The sequence below is a fragment of the Ammospiza caudacuta genome, chromosome 11, assembly GCF_027887145.1.
Source record: "Ammospiza caudacuta isolate bAmmCau1 chromosome 11, bAmmCau1.pri, whole genome shotgun sequence".
Taxonomy (NCBI): domain Eukaryota; kingdom Metazoa; phylum Chordata; class Aves; order Passeriformes; family Passerellidae; genus Ammospiza; species Ammospiza caudacuta.
In genome coordinates, this window is record NC_080603.1 from 24,209,258 (window position 1) to 24,230,413 (window position 21,156).

The following is a 21,156-nucleotide window of genomic DNA, read 5'->3' on the forward strand; positions in this document are numbered from 1 at the left end:
GGGGCTGGCTTCGCCACAAGGACAGAAAAAGCCAGGAGACCTGGGTGGGGAATAAAGGGCACGAAGATGGTTTCTGCTTTAGGATATTTCAATCCAAGAGAACATTAATGGATGCATATAAGAGAGGAGGAAACCCAGAACTTGTCATCTTGACAGCAGCTGCAGCATACCAGGAGATTAATCCTTATGAATTCAAAGAGGAATTTGAAGGAGAGTTGGGAGGAAACTGGTGAAATAACTTTGGGGGTGTTTGCAGGGAAAGCCTCCTCTGTCTGGAGGGCAGGGCTGGAGAAAATGCAGCGTTTCAAGGGCTGCCTCTGCAGTCCGTAATTGGAAGGGTAGTTGTCATTGTGTCCCTGCACGGGTATGGCACGCACCAAAGTGCCCTGAAAGTGAAGTTTTTACTTGAGGGGGTGCATAGGAGAATGAGGGGATAAAAGAGTTCATAGATAGAAGAGGGGCATTACAGGGGAAAGTAGTGGAATAAGGAAAAAGCAGGAATATTTGTCTGTCATCATGGTAGTGAAAAAATCGTGATAGAAAAAATTCTGTATAGCAAAAAAATATTGTGCTGGTAATTAAAATTATGGCAACAGCGCTAAAACCAGCTATGGCCTACGGAACCTTTTAAAAGATGGACAGATCAACAGAAATAGAGCAGAACGAAAGGAGGAACTATCTGGGAAGGCAGGAGTAAATCATGACCACAAACCCCAGGCTGTCTGGTGCTGTTTATCCCAGCCTTGCTCTGCTTCCCTGGCTGATAACGCAGCCCACCATACACCCGGGCATTGTTCTGACACTGAAAGATGAAGCGGATTTTTACAAGCCGTAACCCTCCACCGCGCTTTCCCTCACAACACCTACTGCCTCACTCTGCTCCCTTGATCCCACTTTCCTTCCCCCAAAACCAGCGTGTTTATTGGGACCAGTGCAATGGAAATTCCACTTACTGTTTATGTCTTAGGTTTCTCTTCCCTTCCTATATTTCCCTGGGAATTGGGGCACTATAGATTCTTGCTCCACACCCATGGCTTTGTCTTTGCCTTTTTTTCCTGAATAATTTTCCCCAACTGCAATTCCATGGAGCAGCTGTTTGTGTTTAAAAACCACCTGCAGAAGTAGTTCTGTTTTCAGTGGAAGAAAATGTTGCTTGTAAAAGGAAAAAGCCCTAAGGTGTTGGAGTTTGCTGGAAGTTTTAATTCGATGCGTATTTTCTCCTACTGATTGATGACTGTTCGAAGTGCAACTTTAGCCCTTGATAACTAATGAAACTGGGTGGTACTAACAGTCACCGTCTGGCGCAGTGATGTGCAGTTAAACTGAGCCCCTGTGAGGAAGGAGATTGGGTTTTGACCCAGCAGGAAAATCCTTGATCCCTAACTTTAGCAAAGGAGGGAGTGAGAGATGGTGAAAGAGGAGCAACATCTTCATAGAGAGTGAAACTGCTGTGCAAAAGGCTGACCTCTTGCGTGGCTGGGCAAAAACTAAGAAAATGTGACGCATGCAGAACACAAGGCTTCCTAGGAAAGGAGGATGGGCACCAGGGGAAAATCTCACCTTCGTTTAAAGCTCGTGGGAATTTTGGGGACTTTTTCTCAAGGGCTCCTGAAGCATAATGGGGAGCGATAACATTATTTCCCAGCCGTGGCTAATCTCGAGGAGCTGAGGCTTATGTTACACTCCTGTATTGTGCTGGGTGTTTGTGAAGCCATCAAGTGCAGCCAGAAGTGGTCCTGAGCCCAGCCCAGCCCTGGGAAAGCCCTGTTTGCTCTCTCCAGGGGCCCTCCTTGGCCTTTTTCTTGCTGCTCCTAACGCCCTCCCGCCTCTTACTCCTCTTCAGTTCTCCTTGCTATGGCATGATCCTACTTTAATTTCTTTCCAAGTGGTATTAATTCCTTAATTTCCAAAGAGCCAGCTGGACTGAGTACCCAAATCCTCTCCAGTTTCCCAAAATCTCCTATGTGCTTGGTGCTGCTCTGCTTGGCAGCATGTGATGCACACAGGAGAAGTAACCACTCCAGGCCAACAGTAAAGGGCAGCAAATTCTGGCTTTCAGCCCTAGTTGAGGCCATTAGATGATGATTTCTTGCTGCAAAGCTGGCACCAAACCTCTGCTGACCAGGGCTATAGTAGAAGGTCATTTATGTGTCCCATACCAGATGATGGAAACAGTAGCAGTGAGGGTCGTAGCAAGCTAAGAAATAAATTGTATCGAAGTTTGAAGAGCTTTACACCATTATTAGCAGACATCTAGGTATATTTATATATATTTTCAGATGTATTTAGGTCTTAATGAGTATACTTGTTTATTCTGCCCTCAATCCCATGCAAACTGAAGAAATTGCCAGAAGCCAGGCTAGCTGTGTGTGGCAGAAAAAATACTTTTGGAACATAAAAAACTGATTCCTACCTTCACTGCCTCCCAGCCTTCCCTTGTCCCTACCTGCAGCTTTACTGTCCATAGGCAGCAGTGACTGTCCTCCAGCTGGGCTTTGGGTGGGATGGTGGAGCCTTCTCCATGCCAGCCAGACTCCCTTGCAGTAAACTGGGGAAATTGGAGAGGTCTTGGCTTACCATGGCTTGTAAAGGTCTTGTAAATGGCTCGTGCAAAGAAAATTTCCAAATGGAAACAGGACTGTGCCTTAAATTTAGAGTAGCTTTGATAGGAAAGAGCGGTAAATATAAGCCTTTCCACCTCTGCGGGTATATTGTAAATGTCAGACAGTGGAAAACCAGTAAAGAAAAAGGCATCTGAGAGCAAAGACAGCACTTGGGAAGTTAGACTCGCTTTTTGGCTGTGTATGAGCTGAACCCAGCGGGCATTTCAGACACAACTGGTTTTAGCATAAAGGCTGGGTGTTGTTTGGGAAACCACTTGGTGTTGTGCACTGTGGATGCTGCTCTTGCCATGCGAATCCCATGGGGTTTTAGGAGGGCTGTCAGCGCAAAAAACCCATTCTTTTCTCATTCTCAGTGCATCTTAGACCTTAGAAACTGAGGAAAAGTTTGGTGGAAAGCATCCTGCTGGGTCCTGGTCAGTGTAGCAAGATGGAAAACTCCACAAACTATTTTGGCATGAAGGTGGCACGTTTGGGATGAGTGAGAGAGAAGGGATAGCAAGCCAGATGACACCTGATGGCCAAAAAATAAAGAGAACCCTGGCAGAGGAGTTGGCATCTGTCTCCTGACATGGACACTTGTATTTATCTGAAATCACAGAGCTGTAGAACCGGAGCTCAATGTTTGCAGGGTAAAGAAGTGACTTCACTGGGAAGGGTTCCTCAACAGACTGAAAGAAAAGTGGGCAAATAGATCACTGCTCCTTACTCAGCCTTACTGTAGGCTATCTTTCTGTCAGTATGCTGCTAATCTCAGAGCATCAGAGCTTTATTTGTGTAGATGCTGTTGCCTAAATAGGTCTGAAAATAATTTCAAATATTTTATTCATTCATAAATGTCACTGCTCGCAATCATGGAGCTAAGACAAGCAGTTCTGCAAAACCTGCACGACTAAAATTTAAACAAGTTGCAAGAAACCACAGCAGTGTGGCTGGTTTGCTGAAGGAGTGTTATTTGCTGAAGAAATCACCATGTAATGCTCAATAACAACAGCAGAGAGTGTGGTTGCATGCATTTCATGAAAGAAGTGGAGAAAGTGCTTTAGACAACCTTTTTGTTGCTATTTTGGAGCACAAATTCAGTGTGTGAGTGCTTGCAAAATATCTGTTGTCATCTGCTCATGCAGAACTTCTCTGCGACACCTCTGCAGGCAGGTGCTTTAAGTGTATATATAAATTCATCTTCGTAGTGGCCACTGGTGCCACAACAAATGTCATTCCAAACAAACTCTCTGCTGCGGGCTCTGTTGGAAATCATCATTTAACACATCATTTAGAGTACATCAGAGTGAATCTCACACAACCTGACCGTAATAATTCCCTTCCAAAATTAAGTCTTTTTTTTAACATTTTGACATTAAGAATAGAGGCAAAGTCCTTTAAGCGCGTGGCTACTTTGGTTTGGTACTGAGCATTGGGAAATGAGGGTTTATAGTGCAATGGCTAATTATTATTTGTCATGTGAATTTCACAAAGTAAATCACAAAGTGTATACAAAAATACAGAGATAGCCTGTTTGCTTGCTCATTTATTAAAATTCAGCTTGCTCTGCCCAAGAGGGCTGCCCAGCAGTAATCCTCCCTGCTCTCCCAGCCTGTGCAGGAGAAATCTAGAAGATAGGATCTCAAACCATTTGCCAACTTTCCCCCTGTGGTCAGTGAGGATGCATAACTTTCTTTTTATTAACACAATTAAATTCAGAGGCTCCTTTCAGCTGATTGAGTTCATGCATTGCAAGTGGCCATGCAGCTCCACGGAGCCGTTCAGGCGTTGCAGGCAGGGCTGGTGTGTTTTTGGCAGGGCTCCATGCCTTACCAGGAAAGTAGAGAGAAGCCTCTTGAGAGACAAGCCTCCCACCCTTCATCTTGATTTATAGTGCACATTATGGTTTTGAATGGTATTTTTGATCAGGTAGGATGAGCTGTGACTCTCCTTTGTTTCCAGTCCATGCTTCAAGCTGGATGTTTTCTATCTTGTCTTGGGCTCTTGCCTACTACACACTGCTCTCCAAGGTGTAAAACAAGAGAGCAATTACTCTTTGTAGCATCTACTATCCATCTAACCTACATTTTCACTCTTATTTTGGAGTCAGTGTTGCCTTAGATATAAATCAGTGCTCTGGGTTCAGTGTGTTCCTGTTCCAGCACTTCTCAAAGGGTGTGAACAGTTACATATTTATTCAGACTTGTGCCTTATAAAGTACATGGCTGCAGAGACAAATTCTTCTTGATTGTTTGTTTTACGGTGCTGTTAAAAAGGGTGACTCTGGCTAGTGCCAGCTGATGAGTTCAATTGTAAAATTATGGTAACGTGACAGAAGAAACAGCAAGAAGAAACAACAAAATTCAGGATGCTGAGCCAGGAGAACAGAACTGCCACCATCCTCCAGCCTGTTCTCTTCCATGGCATTTTTATAATTTTATAAGCCCATTTTCCAACCCCACCTTTCCCTGTGACTTTCCCATTGTATGCAGTCTGTGCAAATATCTGTTTTATAACATGTTTATCACAAAGCAATGTGGGCTGTACACCAAGTAATGTTCCTTCTCTGACGGCTAAACAAACACTTGAATTGTTGCCCTCTCTGTCCAAAAGGCAGTCAGGGCTCTTCTATTGCCCTCAGTGGAGTCAGGATTTCATGGTGGGAATATTTCACACCTCGCTCTTCACTTTGGGCGTGTTTCTGCTGACTTTACAGCCGTATCTCTGTATGATCCTGGTTGTTTTCTTTGATCAAGGTGGCATCTTCAATATTGGCATGTTCCCAGCTGTGTAAAGAGTGTGTTCCCCCCTTCCTACAGTGTTCCTGGGGGTCACTGGCGTGGGGGTCAGTTGTCATTTTGAGCCCCTTTGTGCCACAGCCGTGAGTGTCTCACACAGCGCTTTTGGCGCAGGTGAACAAGGCTGGTATCAAACCAGCTCTGCAGCCTCCTGGGGACTGCCCAGGAACAGCTAAATATATTTTTCCTAGCAGATGACTTCACCAGGCCAGCAGTGAGATACCATCTTGCCCTTTGTGTTGGGGCTGGATGACATTTTCTCCTTTCCCCAGCGGCCCCGTCCCGGCTGGCAGGGAGGAGCGACGCAGCCCTCGGCCACTGCCCGGCAGCCTGCCCAGATCTCCCTGATAAGGAGCAGGAGCTGGGAAACACCAGGCTGGGTTTCTGTTTAGCTGCTCAAGCTGGTCTCCATGCCATGTTCTGGGTTTGAGCTTGGAGAGGAATATTTTTGAGTGCTGCTCCTGGAATAGCACTTGGCCTTGCTCTCCGTCCCTGGGAGCGTTGGGTAACAGGCATTCGTGTCAATACTCATTTTTATTTGTTTTGCCCGTTATTAAATGTGGGCAAACACTCGGGTCTGCGGAGGTGTGTGGATGTGTCCATGTGCTTATCCCCCCACACAGGCACAGGCTGCTGCAATCATTAGCTGTGCCTGGGAAGAGTGGCAGGAGGAAGGGTGAGCAGCTGGGGGCTGACACGACCTTCCCAGCCCCGCGCTCAGAAAGGGTCTGAGGTCACCCGTGTCCTTCCGAATGCGCCTCGCATCACCGGCTGATTTGCAAAGAGGTTAATTTGGAAAGAACCTCACTTGGGGTATTTGCAGGGTTTTCATCTTAGAGCCTTCACCCCAAGGTCTGCAGTGAGGTCAGGTCTAACAGCTGGATTCACACCTGGGTCTTCCCAACAGCAGGTTGGGCCTCCCGTGTGCAGCCTGGATGTGAAGTTCCTCTCATCTGAGGGTTGCTGAAATACCACACTTGCACAGAAAATATCACAGAATTCAGTAAACACATAGAGCTGGCATCTTATAACTTGCAAATTTTGCAAGGTCAGTCGCTTCCTGATTGTTACTCCAAGCTCCCCAAAGACTCACCATACCTGACACTAATTTTTGTAGGTGTCGATAATTAATAGAATTAAACAAATCAGATGCTATCTGAAGCAGTGATGTACCCCAGAAAAGAAAGGGCACAAAATTACCCAAACCATAAATAATTATTAATTTTTACCAAATGCATGTGACAGGAATATGGCTGGCACCAGTACAGAGGCCCCACTAAAAAGGAAGAGCATCATTTTAGGGTTGGACCAAGTAATTTATTTTCTGGGAAGCCTTTAGCAGAATCTACCCATTTGTGGGGTTTAAAGAGTTTGGTTCACTATTTACTTTGGATTTTCGTGTTCACTTTCATCCCCTTTTGTACTTCCTTGGACAAAATCCAAGCAGGCAGAGTAACTAGAGAAAAGCCATTCTCACCATAGGGAAATAATGTATTATGCTAATTCCAATTAAAGGAAATATCTTAAACTGCAAATATAGCCTTCAAGAGAGAAATGAAAAGTGTGGAAATTAACATTCTTGCCAGATTTTCAGCTCAGTTCTGCATACTCAGGGGGTTTGGGTCAGGCTCAGATAAGCATCCAAAATTTGGGGATGTTTATCCAAACATTATTTCTGAACCTTCTAAGTTCACTCCTGACTAATCATAATGGAGTTAGTGGTAGCAGGATATGAATGTACAACATTTAGCTTAGAAATTGGCAGCTCCTCATCGTTTCACAGCTAGGAGCCTTTGACCAAATATCAACTCTGCTAACCAAAACAAAATAAAATAATGCCTTGACTTGGTCTCCAGCCATACCACCTTTGCTACAGCCCTAGAAGACCTTCCAAGCAGGGCTGGGGCAAGGCAGGCTTGGCTGGGGGACCTCCATGGAAAATATTGATGTTACTAGAAGCATTCCCTGTGATTCAGGAGGTGACACTTTCCCCAGGTCCATGTTGAACCCACGTAATGGTTACATGTATGGAGCTGTCCTTTCAGATTTGGGAAGTCTCAGAGGGCTGGTGGGTCATTAAAGATCTTTTCTTAAAGGCTCAAACATTAACTCCATGTTCACCTGGAATGCCCAGGCAATCCCCAACCCCATTACACCACCAGTGAAGTCCTGGTGGGATGGGGTTCTCCCTCTTCACTGGTTGCTGCTCCATCCCTGGGCTGTTTGCTTGTTCAGTCACCAGTGACACGAGCTCCCTGCAGAGTTTACTGTTAGAAGTGTTTATAATATCATAAAGAAGCAGGTTTTCTTCTCTTAGACACAGGAGAGAGGAGCTGCATCCTGCTGCTCTGCTATAGGCACATTCCAACTTACTTTGCACCTTTTACCGTAACAGAAAGACATAATATCAGCTAAGGAGGTGCTGTAGATCTATCCTGCATGGATATCATCCTTCAAAACACCATTAGGCTGCTCCTGAGTCACTCACCCATCTTTTTCCCCCCCTACATTTGATTTTAGTCAGAGGGTGTCACCCTAAGTAGTTGTATTTGAACATTGAAATTCATGCCAGGAATAAATCCATCCAAGTGCAAATTCTCCCCTAGTAAAAAAACACCAAAATGCTCAGTTATATCAGAAACAAATTTGACCACATTAACTTAGATTGCAGGAACATAGTCTAGAGCTTAAAATCCCTTCTGGTTTGCTCAGACTTACCTCTGAATCACAGATAGTAAATTTGCAGGGTTGTAATAGAAGACATTAGATATTGATATAGAAAGAATAGATGTTGAAAGTTCTAATTTAAGGGAAGAAAAGTCTGTCATTGAGAGAAACAACAGAAATCAAAAAATGTTCAAAATATATTTGGATATAGTCTTTAAGCTATAGGATTTTTTAAAAGTTCAATGATTGCACATTCAAGATATGTTGTGAAATACATTTTATAAAACTTCGCTGGTGTTCTTGCTATTTCCCTTGCATCTTCCTCCTGAAACCAGCAGAAATAATACCTCATTTTCTACCAGACCCTCTATCAACAAGCAGCATAGATGTTCTGCTGTGGAAGATTTTGACAGTTTAAACTAAGCACCTGTTTCCATCTAATGTAGGTTTGGCAGGATGCTGTGTTTGGTGTAGCTCATGCCACTCAGACGTCAATTTTTTCTTCATTAGGCCAATAAATTAGTGAACTACACCATGCTCTAAAACTCACATCAATCTCCCATCACATTCACTCTTTTTTTTGTTGTTGTTGCTTGTGGTTGCCTTCTCTTTCCAAGGGAAATGAGCAACTTGAACTTGAAGTGGTTGCTTGGGTTAGGAAGGGAATTTTGTGTGTGTTTGTGCTGTAACATCAGTGATCACAGCAGCTGCATCCAGCCAGATGAAAGTTTGTGGGGGGATCACTGCCCAATAAATTCAGTACTTATCACTGTTGATGTCATCAAGATGCAACCAAGGATGTTTAGAAGGAACAGAGAAAATGTCAATAATCTGAATTGCCTGGTGCTTGTAGAAACAGTTCCTGCGAGTCATCGTGGTAGCTGGTTTTGGTTTTAGAAAAAGCAGAAACTGCAGAAAAACTGTTCCAAATGGTCGTGAAGACGTGATAGGCTTCTGTAATTTCAGGGAGAAAAATCGGAAAATCATGTAACATATGACTGTTGATAGCTGCAAGAGGAACAAATGCTTTCCATCCTGAAACACTTCGTACCATCCGTGTTTCAACAGCTCCTATTTAGACGTTTAAAAGAAGACATTTTTTATTATGATTTCTTGGGCTCTGATCAGCAGTGTAGAAAAAAGCAAGCAGGAGAGTATTGTTGCTTATCCTTCCTTCTTGTTTCTTTTTACTCTTAAATTCTTGAAAGGTCGTAAAATAGAGAAATAAAAAAAGCCACTGAAGTGTAGTTTTGTTAACTTTATCTTCTGAACATTAAACATTGTTTCAAATTTCCAACGGCACATAAAATGTTTTGCCTTGCTATATCATGTGTACGGAACTTCAAAAAGTAAATGCGACAGCTCAGAAAATGTAATGGATGTGTAATAACAGCTCTTTAGATCTCCTGTTTTTAGCATAGCATCTTTTTGTTCCCAAAGGTGCTTTTAACATGATATCTAAAGCTATTTCTGAAGTCATTTATTTTTGCATGGTGATAGGTCTTATTTTGTAATTAGCCCATGCTTCTATCCTGCTGGAGTGTGTGAGCCCCCCTGAAATGTTTAGTCCTCATCAATCCTTTTTGTTTCCCTTCCAAAGGCATCCACCCCAAAAACTCCCATTTCACAGATGCAGTACATCCCAGCTGCCTTCAGCACCTTCTAGGAAAACATTTGGAAATAGTTGCATTGGAAGGGAGCTCAGTTCTTTCCGTTGGGCATTTTCAACACGAAGAAGTTTCTCCTGTTTGCCTTCGATTCATTCAGCACATGAATTTCAGCAGATGGTTTTTAACCACATCCTGTCACCGCCGGCCACCGCGGTGCTGCCAAAGGGCTGCCAGCAGCAGCAGACCTGGGCTGCCCCACTGAGCTGGATTTGGGCAGACATGAGCTGCTAAATCATTATTTGGTCTATTTGGGGCATCTCTGGTGTGTCCAGACACAATTTGTTGTGATGTGAAGTGGTGTGAGCACAGAGGGAGTGGTGGCATCGCTGGCGCTCGTTAATCTGCTGTCATTTGCATATATGCAATGCATGAGGTTAACAGGATTTCCCTGATGCCCTGTGGCAGCAGCAGTGGGGTTGGTTTCCTCCAGTGTGCCAAGCAGGTTGCTGTTAATCAGTCACTGTTGGGCTTTTTGTGCCAGCCCCTCTGCTCAGTCTGCTGCTGTGTCCACAGGAGCAGATTGTGGTACCAGCACGGGTCCAAAAACCTCCAGGGGTAAAAAGAACAAATTTTAATATTCGGTGCAAAGTTTTATCCCCCTCGTGTCTTCGTAAGTAAGAACAATGGGAAGTTCGAAGGCATGAATGATGCCTTAAGTTTTAGCTTTCATAGCCACAGGGTAAGAAACACGTGGCTGCACTCAGTCCTTTGGGGTGGCAAAGCCTCCAGGGGAAGTGGCTCCACTTCCAGCAGGGGCAATGGGGCTATGGCATTAGCAAAGGAGGTTTATGAACCTTACCCTCATGCATTAACAACCCTGGGTACCCAGCTCTTTGCATACAAAATTCCTTGCAATGTGACCAAGTGAGTGCCCACTGACAGTGTGTGCAGGGGCAAAAGGAGCAGTTGTGGTGGGACCCTCCTCGAGTGGCCTGGAAGTGTCAGGAAGCCTGGAAGCAAAGGCATGGAGAAAAGCTTGATAAATAAGATGATGTGAAACTGAATCACTGCATAGAGATGAATCAAAATTATAAAATCAATAGGCATCGATCTGTATATATCACACAAATAACTGTGCCTGAAGAGGTGCCCAGATTTAACATGCTGATTATAGGGCAGTCAGTGGGAATAACTTGAGAATCTGAAGAGCTATTATGTTTTAGTTGTTCAGTGCTGCAGCTGAAGCTGACAATATCGTAGCTGAAGTCTCTTTTAAATTTTTTCCTGCTTAAAGTTCTTGGTAACAAGTATATTTAATCAACAAACCAGAAGCAAAGAACAGATTTTTGGCTTACAAAATACTCTTGAGCCATCTAAAGCTAGAGTCCAAACACTACAAATTCTTCTAAAAATATACATATTTCATTTTAACTTCCATTTGCTTTTACCACTGGCCTCACTCGTGCAAGCCAAGGTCACTGCACTTCAGATGTGTCTGCTGGACACTTGGCTACTGACTGGAGGTGCAATGAATCACCTGGAACAACATCATCCATGGTCACCACACTCTTTGTGGTCTTTGCTATACCCTGTTCATATAAACTCCATTTCTATGTTATTCTTTTTGTACCCCTAAAACTGGTGGAGGTGCACTCTTTAAAAAGCAAAAGGATTGACTGGAGTTTTGGGGTTTTTGTCAGTCTTTGCTTCTGACATTGACCTTCCTCTTCGTTTCCCATCAGTGAAGGAAGGAAGGATGTGCTTAACTCAGTGTGGGGAGTAGCTGTCATTATTATTGCTTTCTTGAAGCTTCCTGTCATGTTCTTTTTTCCCAAATTTTGTCTCCTAAACTGGGGTAAATACAAATCTAAGAGATGTGTAAAAAGGCTTCAGATCAGTTACTTGTCATATACAGGCAGGCACAGGTTGAATCTGCTGCAGAATTACTTCCCATCTTTATTTGTGGATTGAGAATGTTCATTTTCCTTTGCTGGATTAGATTTGCTGCGTAGATTTCTGGGCATATAAATGATATTTTGGAATGAAACCCTCACATTTTATAAATCATTCAAACCAATTCAGTTTCTTCTTTTCATTGAAGTATTTCCCAGTCCACAGCAACCTTGATCTAAACCCACTGTTTTCCATTTGAGACGAAATTCATGGATTAATTTAGAGAATGAAATAATTAAGTAATTCTGAAGTGCTAATGAGCCCTCATAACTCCCACTTTTATCTTTTATAGCCCTGTTAAATGCACCACAAGCTCTGGGGAAAATTGTGGTCATTCATATCGTGACAGATATTCTTGCTTTATCACCCAAGCTGACAGATGTCCTTCGTGCAACACACAACTGGCTTGAGCTTCTGTTCTGCTCACAGTGCCTGGCAGGACAGCTTCTAGCTCACATTTATTTCTGGAGGGCTCACAAATATTGCACTGAAATACTGTGCTGCAGCCCTCTGGTCCTGGAGCTGGAGGCAGTGGAGGATCCAGGACTGACTTTTGTCCAGAGCTGGAGCAGCTCCTCCATCCACAGCCCTGGGACAGCCCAGGATGGTCTGAGTGTCCTGTCTGACCCCAGAATTGAGAGGAATCCTGAGTGGAAATGGAACTCTGTCTGGGCTTGATCCACACTTCTGGCCAACAGTTCAGCCCAAATGCTCTCAGGTCAGTGCTGTGCTCAGGACTTGGAGCTGCTGGTGTTTCCCTGGGGAATGTGTGACAGCCCTGATCTCACTATGACTCCTTGAAAAGCCCACAGAGATGAGCACCTTCCTCAGCCAAAACATCCTGCAACAGCTCCTTAGCCCAGTGGATCCCCTGGATTGTCCCATGTGAGCATTCCAGCACAGGGAAGCATCAGGAAAGAAATTATCTTTACTGCTGTATTTACTGTACTGGATTCCCAGCAGGACAGACCATGGAGTCTCTGAAATCCTTCCTGGTTGAAAGACATCTGTTCTTAACGCATTGCCCCATTTTGCTTCTATAGACGCAAAAAGCTGTGCCTGAGCACGGGCCCATTCCCTGCTGCTTTCTGCAGCCCCTCGGTGAGGTTTGGGAGCACACAGCACAGCAGCTGGGGCAGTTTCTCCCCCTCTCCCTGGTGGGGACCATGATCCATCTCATGCTCAGCACTTGCATGATTGCTGGGGGACTCCTAGCAACAGGACCTGACATCCTGAACTCCGTTTCACATTTCTGCCACAAAAGCCAAAGGCAGAGTTTGACGTATCCTCCCCAAAACTGCTTCCATAGGAGGAGCTTTCATTTATGGCACCAATCAGCGCAATGTGCTTACGTTTAAAGATCTGTTCCAAAGCATCAACTGCTCATTTCCAAGGCTAAAATGTTTTCCTAGCTAAAAAAGGAGAGATAAAGTAGAATTTCTGCTACAGATGAGCCATATTAAAGCATGCAGACCTGTTTTAACTGGCAGTGACCAAGCAGACTCCCACTATTTATCCATAAGAATTTGTAAGCACCAGAAGGCAGAGAGTAGTTTCTGTTCATTGCACTCAAAGAAAAGGAATAAAAAACAACTTCTGAATGAATGAAAATTATGTGAAAATATTGCATGAGAATCTGCCACTGATTTTCTCCATGAGCAGAACTCTGTATTCCATCTGTAAAAATAAAATGGTAATCTTCCCATCTGGCACACTTTTTATCCCATCCATGCCAACCATAAGATTTCAGGACAGTCTCATGTTTATTATTTTTCTACCCACAAAGGGTCCCAGTTTCCACTGGACTTCTAGGTGCTGCTGTAATGCTAATAATACTAACACTCATAATTCTGCTAGTGGCAAATTTATCCCAACATCTTAGGCTTAAATAAATTATATGGAAAATAATGGTTATAAACAGCTTCCATCCTCCTTCAAATTCTGCAGGTCATTTTGCATCTGCACACCTCAGCTTGTGGATTGATATGCATCTTATATGTTGTATCTTGGGAATGTTTTCTCTATGAATCTCCCAAAAAATCTGCAGTATGGCTTGTGGATAAAAAAAAAAAAACAGAAAGAAATGCCTGAAGCTGTACCACTCACCTCTCTCCTCCTTCACATGCATGCCCAACTGCTTTTTTTTTCCCTTCCCCTCTTTGTTTTATCAGTGTGGTGCTAAATTACCAAGTTTGAAATTTCTTCAGCAAATAAGGGATGCATGCCAGAACACAAGTGCCCCGAGGGATCTGAGTCTTAGGGGAAAAAGCCCTTAATCTCCAAGTTTATAGGTAGCAGCACTTTCCTGAAATTGGAAAATGTTCAACTCATTTATGAAAGAAATCTGCCACAAGGATACGCTGATGTTCACAGCTATTTCATTAATAACCCATTGTGATCCATGGGTTATAGGACAGGTTTATTTGGACACCTGCACCAAATATATTCTCCCCACTCCCTGCCCTGAATTTTCCCGATGAGCAGAAATCTTTTTAGAGCAAACCAGGTAGCTCTGGGGGTAAGATTATTCCAAATGCATCAGGCACCTTTGCCCATGTGTGACTAATTTATGTGGAGCAGCACTTCTCCTGCACGCCCAGGTGGGCTGCAGTGCTCACATAGGGCCAGTTAAGCATTTACAGCTCAGGAGCCCGAGCACAGTCAGGCTGGGGGGACACCAAGGGCTCTGCCCACCAGGGCTGGGGAGCAACAGGGCAAACACTGCCCAAACGCTCCATGGCTCAATCCCAGGGAGATCGCCCCAGTACGGGATAAGGATCAGCTTTGCATGCTCCTCCACCAGCTGAATAAATTAACATTCCTGAATTCCAGCCCCTGGATTTGTCTACCAAGCATGACTTGAACCGTTGACGGGGATTTTAGTGTATTTATAGTTTCATCACAAGCCCGTAACAAAAAATTCTCCCTTTCCTAGGCACACGTAAATAATGTTTAACCCTGCCATCAGGGCTTGGCAAGGCAGATGTTTGGGAGGCACGGTGGATCCTCAGCCTGCCTTTGGCAGGGCATCTCTGCACTTGCAGTGAGTGCCTTGCAATAGGAGCAGGATTAATCATCGCTATTAGAGCGCTCGCTTTCCTCCACAGCCTTCTCTTCCCAGGGATGATGAGTTAATTCAGCTGGAACAATGTTAGTTCATCAAGTTTTGTGGTTTATCTGAAAATCGAATGGCAGTAATTCCATATGGCAACCGACTTAATGCCCATTTAGTCCAGGTTTTAGACAACTCCGGTCGATGGCCACAACGGGTTTAACACAAAACCTGGCAGGGATGAAAGTGTAGCATTGGAGCTTTCAGGCAGGTTTTCTTCCCTGCTGTAGAGCAGGCTGTGTGCACGTGTGTTTCTGTGTGTAGGATGTGTACCCACTCCTTCTGAACCTCCCCCAGAACCATCCACACATGTGACACTTAAAACAGCAAATGCAAACCTGAAAATTTTAACATGAGTGTTTGACTTTTTATTGGGTGATAAATTGCTTCTTACTCTTATAAAGTCCACAGGTGTTTATGCCCACTCTCGCACGCCTAGTTAAAACTTTGGCTACAACAGGAATGCTTTGAAAATAGCCAGTCACTCCTAAAATTGATTATTAAAATAGAATTACCTGTTATGCATCACATTAATTCTTATTGTGTAAAGTTCTGTAGTTTAACCCCTTCAGTCTCCTTTGGCCTGGCATTTTCCTTGCTTCCATGTTTTCTTCTTCATCCTTTTGGCTTGCAAATTTTGCTTTCAGATCATGAAAACCCAAATGGTTTCCCAGGACTTGCTCCCACACAACCTCCCTGCATGGCTCTTCACGTGCCGTGAGGGCTCTGGGATCGGAAGGAGTCTTCCAAAGGAGGCCCTCCAATTATCTGTCAATTGAGAAGGCTTGAAACTTAAAAAATTGGAAAAATTTGAGGGTTAATTGAACCTTGATGAATTCTTACGCACATACAAAGTAAGTCTGCAAAATCCTTATACTGTTCTTCCTCCCTCCTGGACATTATGCCTTCTCAGGGAGTATTTCTTAGGGATCTTCCATTTATAGGGCAGCTTTGGCTAAAAGTTGTGTTTTCAGGCAGAGAAGCAGCAGCTGCATTGGCTGGGAGCTCTGGCCACCCCATGGACCCTCTGTTGGCTTTGTGGGTCCCCCTGCTCCATCTCCAGATGAGCACATCATGGGAAGCAGGAGTGGGTACAAACCTGAGGGATTTATTCAGGATTATTTCAACAGGGATGAATAAGAGAGTGATAAAAAAACCCAAACAGGTCCTTTTTTGGTCATGTTGGCAGGATTTGGAGGGCTATGCTCAAGGTTTTTTACTCTCTGGTTAGTTAAGAAAGAAAAGAGCCTTCCAGGCTGCCCAGCACACAGGGAAACGCAGAACAAGGGCATTGCCAGCGGAATTTCCCAGATTCTCCAGAATTTTGGCATCCTTTCAAAACATGAGAAAGGTGAAACACTGGAAAACACAGCTTCTGAGTGGACAGGAGGCCAACAGCCCCATCAGTCAGCCTTGCCTTGCCTTGCCCTGGCTCTCGTAGGTGCTAAGACAAGCTGGCTGATGTGCTTTTCTCTCCAGACTTTTACCATAGCCAAACTTGTGCCAGACTCATCCAGCAGGGCCACCTCGAGTGTGAAAATGGCCCTGGCTGGATTTGAGGGCTTCCAGACTCTTCTGTAATGGAAGTAATGAGCACTGCAAAGCAAAACAGCAACAGCATCTAGCGCCACAGCATGGGCCTTGGCAGGGAGAGCTAGGGAAAGGTTTGGAGCAGGAAAGCGTTGCAAGGACTGAGTTCACAGCAGAGGTGGGGACAAGCAGCACTGAATAGCTCAGCATCAGATTTGGGGTGTGCTGTGAGGGCTGTGGTTTGTTTGCATCAAGGCAAACATCTTGTCCTGCCACAAGGAAGGGTGTCTGCAGGATTTCCTCCCCAAGACAGGAGTAAGATCACCCAGACAGCCAGATACCAGCCACTGACACATTTTTACATCTTCCTGATTGATGAAGTAGGTAAATCTGCTGTGATTTCCCTTCTCCTAGTTTGCAGTAGCACCCAATACCCAAAAGGTTTCAGGCTCAAAACCCAGTGGCATGGCTTGGTGTCTGCCAGAAAACTCCTTCCCACCAGGTGGTCCCTGATGAAACACACATTAGCCAGCTGGTCTAGGAGTGTGGGTACCACCACAGCAGTGGCACCAATGCCCATCCTCACCTTTGGAATGTGATGGAGACCCTGGCACACGGGGGTACAGGGCAGAAGGGTTCATTCACACCAGGATGAGAACACAGGGCTGGGCTGTCAAGCTCAGATTGAGATATGAAGGAAAATTTTAGAGCCCACGTTTTAATGGGAGAGAAGAAGAAGTGGAGCCTTTTGCTCAGCACTTGGGCAGCTGTGTGCTGTCCCAGACCATAAGAGGGGGTGCAGCAGAGCTTGTGGAAGCACAGGGATGGCTTCACCCACACCAGGACCCCAGCACTGCCATGCATCCCCCTGTGTGGGCACCGAGCATCCCCATGGATTGTGCTGTGAGTGCTCAGCAGTGGGGAGAGCAGCCCAAGCCACGCTCTGCCTGTGCAGGGCTGGGGCTCTGTGTGTGCTCCCCGAGCTCAGCTCTGTCCCCACAGCCACAGCAGAGCTCCTTCAACTTTTTTATTGCCTGCACAGGCACCGCTGTAACTTTTTTGCAAGGATACAGGGTCATTTAATTTTTTCCCCCAAAGGCAGTAGGTACTTTTGGGAGGGGAGGGAGGCAGGGGGGAATAAATGTGTGTTTTTCTTCACTCCCCTCATTTCACACTGGTAAATGTCCCAACCTGTGGGGGTCCCTGACTCAGCTGGAGGTTCCTGGCTTTGCTGCCAAAATGGGACCCCCTCACTGGTGGGGTGAGCCCCTGGAGCCCTGCAGAGCCCTGGGGAAGGGAAGGGGTGCAGAGCACAGCAGTGATCCCCCTGCATCCCACAGCCGGGCCGGGGGGAGGAAACCCACCCTCCAGCAGTGCCGGCAAAGCCAGCCTGACCCGAGCAAATGAAAATAATCAAAAGTAATTAGAAGCGTGCTGGACTGCTCCTCAGAGATCTGTGCGAGAGAATAAACATGCCGGAGCCCTCCGAGCCACTGCAAGGGCCCATGTCTGAGCTGTTAGGTGCCCTGACCTTGTCCACATAAAGACGTGATTTATGAAGTGCAGGGCACAGCAGCAGGGCTTCTGTCTTCTCCAGGAGAACCAAATTACTGAGGTGGAGATTAACATGCTTTCAGTTGGGCCCATTTCCAGACCAAGGGAAATTTCTTATTTACATTTTTTTTTACCTTTAATTTTCTCCTCCTCTCCCTCACTTGAAAACTGCCTTTTGGCTGGGAAGGATGAGCCAGGCAGAGTGTGAGGGCAGGAGGGGCAGCAGGGGCAGGGCACTGATGTGGGGGGCACTGCCATGCCCACCCCTCTCCTTCATCAAGTGCTGGAAATTATCTTTCTCCTGATATCAGCAGCAATACTTGTATTTTCACCTGTTTTTATTTTTCCTTTCAAGTTGATATCCACAACACAGGGTGGGAGGAATTGACATGCAGAAATTGTGTTGCCTTTCGTTCTTGTTGCTGTTTCCCAGGTCTGTCCTGGAGCATTTGGATATGTTAGGAAAACGTTGTTTTCTGCGTATTTGTTTCGCTTTGCTTTTCCTCTCCCTCTCCATGTTAATGCACTCACCCAGTGTTTCAAACACTCATCACAGTGTTAGCCGGGATGCTCAGTGCTGTGTTTAGTCACCTTGAGATATATAACATTAAACCCCTCTCGAAAAGGTGGCTGTGAAACAGCTTGTCTACAAATGAAAGGATAATATTTAACATAATATGAACATTTACGGTATTTAAAAAATCACCAGCGACTTGTCTGATTTCCCCCCATTGTCCTCGGCAGCGTTTGGCCCCAGGAAGCCCATTAAACGTGGACAGTGCCGTTATTTCATCTGGCTGTGGCCGAGCTGCTTTGCTTTGCTTTAATGATGTGCTGGAATGCACGATGCCCATAGGGTCTCCATTAGAAGAACTTTTACTTCTGGGACGACCATGAAGTTAAAGGCTTAAAAGAGGCATCAGTTTACAGCCTGGTGGGAATTACTAGCAGACTGGAGCACTAACTCCTGACTGCTCCACTAATAGAGCGACTTGTTTTAAATAAACAATTGCCAACGGGACCCTGTGGAAATCTCTGGGCCTCTTGAAGCACCCACCGAACCGTCTGAGGGGAGAGGGGAAAGGCGGCAAGAGACGTTTAAAAGGTTTTCGCTTGAAAGAAGAAATACATCGCGGCGCGTTGATGTGTGTAGATGTGTGTATCCATATCCAGGAATCGGGATGCTGGAGGTCCTGACCACATCCAGGAATGGGGATGCTGGAGGTCCCGACCGGCTGCGGGGTCAGCCTTGACCCCCCCGCGCCTCCCAACCGCGGCTCGGGGGTATAAGCCTTCTTCCCCCTTCTCCTCCTCCTCTGGGTTATAGCGCTGCATGAAGGAAAACTATTAAAAAAGGGGTTTTCCCCCCAAAAAAAGGGGAGCGGTGCCCCGCTGGCGGTGTCCCGGCGGCGAGCGCCACCCAGCGGCGGCGGGCGGCGCTGCGGGCGAGCCGCGGAGCGGGCCGGGCCGGGCCGGGCCCCGCCGGTACCGGGAGCCGCTTTTGTTTATCCAGCGGCGCTTCCTCCCTTTGTGCCGCGGCCCAGGGGGAGGGAAAGGGGGGGCTCCGGCTCCCCATCGCGGGCTCTGATCAGGCCGATGGGCTCGAGCAATCAGTTTCCCAGATTACTTGTATTTAATACACAATGCATCATAAAGCAAATCCCTCATCCTGACAGGGAGAAAATAGAACAGCTCATAGCGCGAGCCGGGCCAATTTATGGCTAAATTAAAAAAAAAAAAAAAAAAAAAAAAAAAAAAAAAGGAAAAAAGAGAGAGAGAGAGGGAGGAAAAATAAGAAGGGAAAAAAACACCCCAACAATGGGGAGCGGAGGGAGGGCAGGAACCCACGGCCCCGCACACCGGGAGGGCTCCGGTTCCCAGGCCCGGGCGCTCTGGGAATATCCCACCGGGTTTTTTGAGGTTAGTGACAAAGGATTTTTTTTTTTTTTCTTTTTTTCCTGTCCTACCTACCACCACTGCGTGCGGGTTTTGGTTGGTTTGGTTTTTTTTCCCCCGGTCTCTCTCCCCTCGGACAATAGCCATTATCTGAGCTAACAGGTCAATGTCACAGATAACGGGCCGCTGAGACGAATCCATCAGCATCTCCTGTCACTCGGCTTCTCGCCCTCCCCCTCGCTCTCCTTCCCCGGCTCCACTTGGCCCCCCAGGGAAGAAAAATTCACTTTTAGTCTGAAAAATATATCTGCACTTAAAAAAAAAAAAAAGAAAAAAAAAAGTGGGTGGCACTTCTGTATGGTGCAATAAAAGATACAGCTCAGCCCTCTTATTTTTTCTTTTTCCCCTGCCCTCTTCCCAAAGCACATATGCGAGGATCTCTCCGTAGTGAGCGCGGGCTGTTCCAAACTTGGCGGACGTTTGCGGCTTTGCGGCTCGGTTGGATTTCGGGTCCATTTAAGCCGGGAGAGCCCCGAGCCGGACGGGAGGGAGCGGGCCCGGCCGGCAGGTAGAGCCCGGCCTCCCGCCGCTCCATTCATGGGATTCGTTACCAAAGAAATAAAAGGAGAAAAAATTTTTTTTTTTAAATCGCTTAGGAAGCGGCGGCAAGCGGGGCGATGCTTCCGCGGCACCAAACGGGGTCGTCGCGGAAATTGGCCGGGGGGAGGCAAAAAAACAAAAAAAAAAAGAAGAAGAAGTTGCATTTCATTAAATATCGTTATTAATAACCAGAGTGACGCGATGACGGGGACAATTCGGGTAACGCGCCGGGAGCAGCCGTCGGGGCGAGCGCGGCTCCCGCTCGCTGCAGCCCCCGCAGCGGGGCGGCCGCTCCGGGCTGCGGGCACCGGGGCGAGCAGCGAGCGGCGGCCAATAAATAGCGGCGAGCGGCGAGGCCCGAGGCGCCGCGCACCGGGCGGGGGATGCGGGCGGGGGGGCGCGGCGGGGGCCGCCCCCGCGGGCTGCCGGTGAGCCCCCGCCGCGGGGCCGCTGCTCCGCGACCTGGCGGTGACCCCCGGCCGCGGGGCCGCTGTCGCTTTAAGCGCGCCGGGAGCGCCGCCGCCGCCGCCGCCCCGGACGGGGGGGCCGGGGAGTGTTGGTGGTGGGGGGGGAAAGGCGGCCGGAGCGGCCGGGGCTGCCCCGCTTTAAAGAGACAGTGCCCGAAAGGGGAGCGGCGGGAGGGCACGGCCCGACGGGGTGGGCGGGGAGGGGGGGCGGAGAGGGCCGCGCCGGGCCGGGCGCTGCCCGGGGGTGCGGCGGGGAAGCAGCGCCGCGGGCAGGCTGCGGGCGTGGGGAGGGGGAGAGCCGCCCGCCCGTCCGTCCGTCCGTCCGCCCTCCCACGCGCACTCACTTTTCTCCCATCCCCGGCGGAG

At 46.8% G+C, this 21,156-nt stretch overlaps 1 protein-coding gene across 2 annotated transcripts in view; it reads left to right on the top strand.

The window, feature by feature from the left end:
• MECOM (MDS1 and EVI1 complex locus) overlaps positions 1 to 21,156 on the top strand; it is a 325,210-nt gene that overhangs the window by 255,959 nt on the left and 48,095 nt on the right. The window lies entirely within an intron of this gene.